The sequence below is a fragment of the Dipodomys merriami genome, unplaced genomic scaffold (assembly GCF_024711535.1).
Source record: "Dipodomys merriami isolate MVZ:Mamm:240054 unplaced genomic scaffold, mDipMer1.0.p SCAF_1304, whole genome shotgun sequence".
Taxonomy (NCBI): Eukaryota; Metazoa; Chordata; class Mammalia; order Rodentia; family Heteromyidae; genus Dipodomys; species Dipodomys merriami.
In genome coordinates, this window is record NW_027202610.1 from 79,422 (window position 1) to 85,662 (window position 6,241).

The following is a 6,241-nucleotide window of genomic DNA, read 5'->3' on the forward strand; positions in this document are numbered from 1 at the left end:
TATTTTACATGGGATAATATTTTCTACTACCTATAAGTTTTGGAAAAAGAAGGAAGCTTCGATTTACTAGTATAGAGGAATATGATAGAAATAGAAGACAGATTTTTATGTTTGTCACATCTCTGATGAGTACCCATATTTAAGGCTTAAATTTATATTTCTTCCTATGTTAGACAGATAGGGAAAACATAAAACAACATATGCTAAGGCAAATATTTGTGACTTTTTAAAATATACCTTATTAAGTAATGAAATTTACTTTATTAGCTAGTTTGGTTTGAATTATGGGAGGCTGATCTATTAACACATTTCTGGAAGGCACATATTGAACAACACAAATGCTGGTGGGTATTATTTCTACACTTTAATGAATGGTTGAACCTGTTTGGCATTAGTGCTGGGTAAATAAATCAACTCTGTTGTAACTTACTCCCTACACATGAAAAACTTGTAATGTCACTAAGTATCATCTACTTGTCAAATGTTATTTTTGCGAATGTGATTTTAAAAAGTTTATTTGAAAAGGAATACACTTTCAGGAGATTAAATGTAGGTTATCATTGGTTTGAGAATGACAACATTTTTTACTATAAAACCAAGTTTTACTGAAGTACCAGTGTTTTGAAGCACTAAGGATCTTCTCAATTAATGTTTTACTGTATTATATTTGATCTCTAAGTCAAATTTACCTAGCCTTGGTAGACCAATTATGGATCTATCATTTCAGGAACTATTTTTTGGCCTACTTATGCTGGACTGAAATTTTTCATTAATCATTAGAGGAAGGGTATTAAAAAATCCTGTGACATTTGTGATTTGTTCACTCATATGGCCTGGTCATTTGTAAATTGAAAGTTTGAATTACTGTACTTTCTCTCAGATTTTGTGATCTCATTTTTAAATTTTTTTAAAATTTCTTTTTTAAAATTTTTTTTAAAATTTTTTTTGGGTCCAGTTGTGGGGCCTGAACTCTGGGCTTGGGCTCTGTCCCTCAGCTCTTCAGCTCAAGGCTAGCGCTCTACCACTTGAGCCACAGTGCCACTTCTGGCTTTTTCTTTTTGCTTATGTGGTGCTGAGGAATCCAACCCAGGGCCTCATGCATGCAAGGCAAGCACTCTACCACTGAGCCACCTTCCCAGCTCTGTGATCTCATTTTTAATTTTAAGTTGCCTTGCATTTCACAATTGCTTACTGTCTTAAGCAATTGGGTCCCTGAAATAGGAAATGAAAAATTGAGATGGGTCTTCAATTACTTTTTGTTGGCATGTTACATGGGCCTAGAGGAGAAGTCTTGTCCTTGTTATATGATGATGGGAGCTGGGATCCTAGGACCCGTGGGTCCTGCAGAAGAATAATACATTTTAGACATCATATTGGGTATAATCAGTAGGAATGCTTCAGAAATATGTTGAAAAACAGTTTGAGACCAGAGAGTTAAAATCCCTAATAGATTACAGAAAAACAACATCTTTTTTTTACCATGTGAATTCAGAAGATCAAGAACACTTAGTAGGTATCACAGGTTTATACCGAAGACATTGCATTGATTCTTTTTATATTCTAATATATATTCTAAACTGAATTATTTATATTCCAATCTTTTTATTGGCATAAATATCAATTTGTCAAATTATCAATTAATTCTAGTAAGATTCACTGTGTGAAACACTGTGATTAAAACATTACCAATTTAAGGCTTAATATCGAGGAGAAACCTATGGACTGCTGTAGAGAGCTGCGAGAGGCCGCACCTGGAAGATGGTGCCAGCTTCCGCCCTCTGCCTTCCCGATGGCGAGTGCTCTCGTGGTAAACAACTCCTGATATGGCTAAGGCAAAGAATCTGGCTTGCTTCCGCGCACCTGAACCTATTGGTGGTTCCCACGTGGCGTATCAGGGTTGGCTACCCAGCGGGTACTTAAGGCTGTGGGGAATTCTCCCCGGGGTTGGGGTCAGAAGATTACAAAAAGGTCCTGAATAAACTGCAGAGAGAAGAGTCCGGTGTCACGTCTTCCTTGCTGGTCGAGGCGGTAGCGACACGTGGTGGCCCGTACGGGGACTCAGCCATAACCCCAATGAGGACTCAGAACTCTCTGCGGTCAGGGTGGTGCACCGGTAAGTCCCCAGGTAAAAGGGGAATCCGTGACAAAAGCGGGGGTAAGTCCCCAGGTAAAAGGGGAATCCGCCACAAGAGCGGGGTGTAAGTTCCCAGGTAAAAGGGGAATCCGCCACAAGAGCGGGGAGTAAGTTCCCAGGTAAAAGGGGAATCCGCCACAAGAGCGGGGAGTAAATTCCCAGGTAAAAGGGGAATCCGCCACAAGAGCGGGGGGATTTTTGCTCTTCTCGGTAGATAAAGAGAGAGCGAAAACCCAGGGCTAGTCAGTAGAGTAGCCAAAAGTGAAAGTAAAAGTTTGTTTACCAGCTTTAAATGTTTAAAACATGGGTGCTTCTTCTTCGCACCCAATTTTTTTGGCTCTCAATGAGCTACAGCACTCAAAAAAGTTAAAAATAAAAAAGAGTACTTTAGAGAGATTTTTGAATGAATGTGACACCGTTGCCTCATGGTTCGCTGTCTCCGGAAGCCTCACGGTGGCCTCTTGGGAGAAACTAGGGAGGGACCTAGATTTTGCCTCTGAACAAGGAACGCTTAAGAGCGGAGTGAGACCAATATGGAAACTGATAAGAGGCTGTCTCGAGGACCAGCGTTGCAGTGAGGCGGTAGAGAATGGTCAGGCCGCCCTAGAAATGCTGCAGGAAGAAAGATCGGAAAGGGCAGACAGCGAAAAGGAGGAGAGCAGGGGGGGGGTTATACCCTGATTTTGCCGAACTAGAGACCTCTGAGTCTACAGACTCAGAGGAACTACAATCACTCATAGAACAAATAGAAAAAACAAAGATAAGAAAGAGGAGGAAAGGGAAGGAGAGAGAGGACCCAGATAAAGACGAATGCACGCCCTCCATGTGCCGCGCCACACCTTTGGCCCCTCAGCTCTATGCGGAGGACCCTGGAAGTGGCAGCCCCGGCTGTTCTTTCAGCCCAGGCATGTGGAAAGCGGTCAGAACCGAGTTACATCTAGCCTGTCCAATATTTCAGGATCCACAGGGACAGCGGTATCATGAACCCTTAGATTTTAAGGTGATAAAATCTTTAGCTGAGTCTGTGCGGACATACGGAATCACGGCCTTCTTTACTGTAGCCCAGGTGGAGGCCCTAAACAGACATTGCATGACACCCGGTGATTGGAGTGGGCTCGCACGAGCTTGTTTGAGCCCAGGTCAGTATTTAGATTGGAAGGCCTTTTTGATTGAATTTGCTAGTGAAGAGGCTGCAGCCAATCAGGCTAGGGGGAACCCAGCTTGGGACAGAGATATGCTGCTTGGACAGGGGAGATTCGCCAATCAGCAGATAGGCTACCCGGTTCAAGTTTATGAACAAATCAATAAAATTGGCATAAAGGCATGGAAGGCCTTACCAAATAAAGGCGAGGTGAGTGGCAATCTCACCAAAATCCTGCAGGGCTCTACGGAGCCGTTTTCGGACTTTGTTGCCCGTATGGTCGAGGCCGCTGGCAGAATTTTTGGTGACCCAGATGCAGCCATGCCATTAATTAAACAGCTTGTTTACGAGCAGTGCACTAAGGAATGCAGAGCCGCCATAACCCCATATAAGAACAGGGGACTGGAAGCATGGATGAAAGTTTGCAGAGAGCTGGGCGGACCACTAACTAATGCTGTATTAGCTGCTGCTGTGGTGCAATTAACCCAGAAGAATGGGGCTGGGAAGGTAGCTCAGTGGTAGAGCGCTTGCCTTGCATGCATGAGGCCCTGGGTTCGATTCTTCAGCACCATATAAGCACAATGAAAAAAGCCGGACGTGACGCTGTGACTCAAGTGGTAGAGTGCTGGCCTTGAGCTGAAGAGCTGAGGGACAGCACCCAGGCCCAGAGTTCAGGCCCAGGAAAAAACCTATTCAAAAAATGCTGCAAATTTGTCTAAACAGTTGTTTAGTTATCTTTTAGGTAATTGAACTGGGGAGTTCGACAGCCTGATGGAACAGCTCAGGGTTGCCATCGTCATGGTGAACTCGACCCCAGTGGATGCCGGATTGGCGGAGGGGTTATCTTCATGGATCTCCGCTGCTATGATTCATCTCAAGGAGGGGGCGGGTTTGGGAGCCCTGATAGGCCTCCTGGTGTTAGCCTCCTTGGTATGTCTGTGGTGCATTGCCAAATTAGAGGTTCTCCGCGTCGCCGTGCAGCCATGATTATCCAAGCCTTTACAGTCATTGGAGCAGGTCAGTCCCCATAAGCGTGGCTTGCCACCCTAAAACAATGAACACAGATTGCAAAGCCAAAGTACTGCAGTCGAGAGGCATGAGTTTTGCCCTCGAGGAGAGCATGTTTGATTGCACACGGGTTCGATTCGCCTTTTCCCGTCCTTGTGAAAAACGAATCAATGGACAGGCTGAGTCATCCCTAGAGAAGGCTCCCTCTGGGAGAAGGCTTGTATGCAGTCCTTGCAATTGCACAACAGGGATCAGACCTCTGTTCTCATCTGTGTTCTTTAAACAAAAAAGGGGGAACTGTAGAGAGCTGCGAGAGGCCGCACCTGGAAGATGGTGCCAGCTTCCGCCCTCTGCCTTCCCGATGGCGAGTGCTCTCGTGGTAAACAACTCCTGATATGGCTAAGGCAAAGAATCTGGCTTGCTTCCTCGCACCTGAACCTATTGGTGGTTCCCACGTGGCGTATCAGGGTTGGCTACCCAGTGGGTACTTAAGGCTGTGGGGAATGCTCCCCGGGGTTGGGGTCAGAAGATTACTAAAAGGTCCTGAATAAACTGCAGAGAGAAGAGTCCGGTGTCGCGTCTCCCTTGCTGGTCGAGGCGGTAGCGACAGACTGCTCCTGGAGCTATGGAAATATTTTGTGATAGAATATCAGTGGTGTGAGTTCCTGCCTGGTTGGATGGTAGACAGACCAGGACATTAGGTAATCATGCATATGAACATTTTTTTCATCTTCTTGGCTTTAGCTACTTTTGTAATGGTAGGTATAATAATTACATTTTGATAAAATACCTTCTAGTCAGAACAGTTATATCTGAACTGTTCATCTCTCTATGATCCCTTGTTACTAATATTAGTTTTGTTCAAGTAAGATAATCTATGCTGTCAGGGTAACATATTCTGGTTGGTCTGTTCCTACATTGAAGAAGGGTAAAGTGTCAGGTAGACATTTGTGCCTGTAAGACCTCATTTGGGAATTTTAAGCTGTAGAAATTTAGAAGTAGCTCTTAAGCAAGGCTTACTTTGAATATATTAGTTCCACAAAGGTAACTCATTAGATAAATAAGTACTTGAAAAGCCATCACCTTTTTTTGAGGTCGTGGGGCTTGATCTCTGGGCCTGGGCGCTGTCCCTCAGCTCTTCAGCTCAAGGCTAATGCTCTACCACTTGAGCCACAGTGCCACTTCTGGCATTTTTTCTTTTTGCTTATGTGGTGCTGAGGAATTGAACCAAGGGCCTCATGCATGCAAGGCAAGTGCTCTACCATTGAGCACCTTCCCAGCCCCACAGCCATCACCTTTGGACCTAGGTATAAAGACTTCAAAGTATGATCAAATTTAAAATGAAAAAGACGTAAAATAGTCATTGACCAAAAAAATTGCAAATGTGAGCAATTGACTGAACAATATAAGTATTTCCCACTATACAGAGAATTTAGGAGAAATAAGATCAATAGCATTTTTAGGAACAATAAGATTTCCTTGTTATAAAGAGGCAACCAAGGATATATTCCTGTATAAAGATTGCATCATTAACTACTTAAATTTACAGGATACTACATGCTTCAGCAGTACGACTATCAAAGTTACAACAATACAAATATTAACATGGCACTTGCACAAGCATGATATGAAAATTTGTAAAGTATTCCATATTTTTCATTCTTCAGATGCAAGAAATGAAAAATAGTTATTAAAAAGTTGATTGCAAAAATACAAGTGTGACAATACATGTAAATCATAGAATTAAAGTTAATTTGATATAGTGTATTAAATCTTCACCTTAGAAAGGCTTTTACATAGCATAACCTTTACAAAACATTTGAAATTAGATAACATCTTCATTTTATCCCAAAGAAATAAAATACTATAAGGAGCTAGGAAAAAAGGAATCTTAAACTGTTTCTTTATGGAATGTAATCTGAAAGGACACATTTATTAATGAACCCATATATTATAAA

At 42.7% G+C, this 6,241-nt stretch overlaps 1 pseudogene; it reads left to right on the top strand.

Annotated features, from left to right (window-relative positions):
- The first annotated feature begins 5,840 nt into the window (after positions 1-5,840).
- LOC138824982 (U6 spliceosomal RNA) lies at positions 5,841-5,940 on the top strand (annotated as a pseudogene).
- The last annotated feature ends 301 nt before the right edge of the window (positions 5,941-6,241 follow it).